We start from the raw sequence: 2,008 nt of genomic DNA, 5'->3' as shown, positions 1-2,008 counted from the left end.
AAAAAAAAAAAAAAAAAAAAAAGAAGGAAAAAAGGAGAAAATTAAAACAATAAACGTGTGTACATGTTGTTCGATCTATTTGTTAGTTTGAGCATTCAAATTATATGATTATTTTACTCAATGTAAAAGGAGGGAAAGATCAAAGCGACAAACAAACAAACAAACCTCACCACTCCTGAGAACAAGTCCGCCATGTTAGCAATTTGAAAAATCACCATTTTCCCTTCCTCCACACAAAATCTCACGGTTTTTTTGTGAATGTTTTTTTTTTCTCCACAAGTCTTTCTTCTTTATTTACAGTTGCTATTTATATTTACTGTTAACCATAGAATTTACTAATGTTAATACAATTTACAGAACAGTTGGCTGTGAAGAATCTAAAAACAAAAAAGCAAATGGCTGCCGCATTAGTGTTAGTTAAAAGTAAAGTAACACACCTTAGTAATAGTGTTGGTATGTTTAATGGTGAAGACTCACACCACGACTTCTCTAACCTCTTCTCATCCACACGCATTTAATTTCTTTTCTAATTTTCTCGATATTTTTCATTAAAAAAATCTCGTTTGAAATTAACCGGAGCGATGATTTGGTTGAGAACGGAAACTGCTGAACTAAATAACTGGCAGTATTATTCAGATTCATACTAAGATGTTTTAAGATCGAATCTCAGTGAAGTCTACAGTGCCATTCACGGTGCATCTTTTGTTTTTGTGTGGTTTCATTAAAATAAGTAACAATGATAATATACTTGGTCATTGTGATTGATAACAATCTTGTTCGATCAACTGATGGTGTTTCAGTTAAATTAAAAATCATTACCGTATTTATGGCATGGCATAAAAAAAAAACGCATAGGTTATATTTGATACACCTCATTTTAGGAAACAATATTCAGGAATGTTTTTAGCACATTAAAGCATCTCATATTCAAAGCAACCAGGCAGCATACTAGAAACCCTTACAAAAGTATCTTAGGTTTAGCAGAGAAGATTACTGTATAATAATAATAATAATAATAATAATAATAATAATAATAATAATAATAATAATAATAATAATAATAATAATAATAGAATGGATGTGATAAGAAATTTGCTTCTCAACCACATGGCTCGTGGTTCGTCTTATATGCTGTTAAATACAGCTCATAGGAGTTAAAAAGAACTCGATGTAGGAATCGATAAAAATCGGGACGAAATATCTTGCATTATTTAAAAATTGAGAAATGAATACCAGTTATATGCTGAAGTCATTGTAATTTAATTAACCAAGAGATCATAGATTTGTTTGAGGAAGCTCTGCAAAGTGCTAACATTATGTGTTAATTATTTGTTCGTCAAAACTTTTAATTAGGCAGAAAATGAAGAAAAAAAAACCATGATGTCCAATATAGAGATAATGATGTTTACCAGTAATTTATCAATAATGTATCGATACCTACTTAGATCAATAAAAAGACTGAAGAAATGTTTGAAAATTGTTCACAGAGGTTTATTATACTTAATTTCATTTTTTTCAAAGTTAAAAATGATTATTTAAAATCAATAAATATTGAATTATCGAATCGATATCGATATGGCGGACAAAATAATTGAAAGTATTTCGTTCCGTTACGTTAAATCCCGTGTTGAGGAAATTCCAATAACTTTGCCTTTCCTTCTTCTCGGATGGGTCTGCAAATTGTTACTGAGCTTCTGAAATGTGTGAGATTCTACTTTAATCGCCAAGGCGAGGGGCCTTGGGGTTTAGGGCGCTACACTCTCGATCGCGTTGAATTCTTGAGCAAAACACTTCATTTCATGTTGGTCTGCGGGTGGGAGAGTCGTTGACGCATCGGTAGAAATGCACTGCGGTATAACTTCCGGCTCTCTACATTTTGAGTTCAAATCCGACCTGCCTGGAGAAGGCAACGGGAAAACCTCTCCAGTATTCATCACTTTGCATGTACCACGTACTCGCATTTTGTTTTTCTTTTGTGTTTTTTCTTCGTTTCTTTTGGGATTAACTA

This window comes from Octopus bimaculoides, chromosome 19, assembly GCF_001194135.2.
Source record: "Octopus bimaculoides isolate UCB-OBI-ISO-001 chromosome 19, ASM119413v2, whole genome shotgun sequence".
Taxonomy (NCBI): Eukaryota; Metazoa; Mollusca; class Cephalopoda; order Octopoda; family Octopodidae; genus Octopus; species Octopus bimaculoides.
This window is presented reverse-complemented; position numbering follows the sequence as displayed.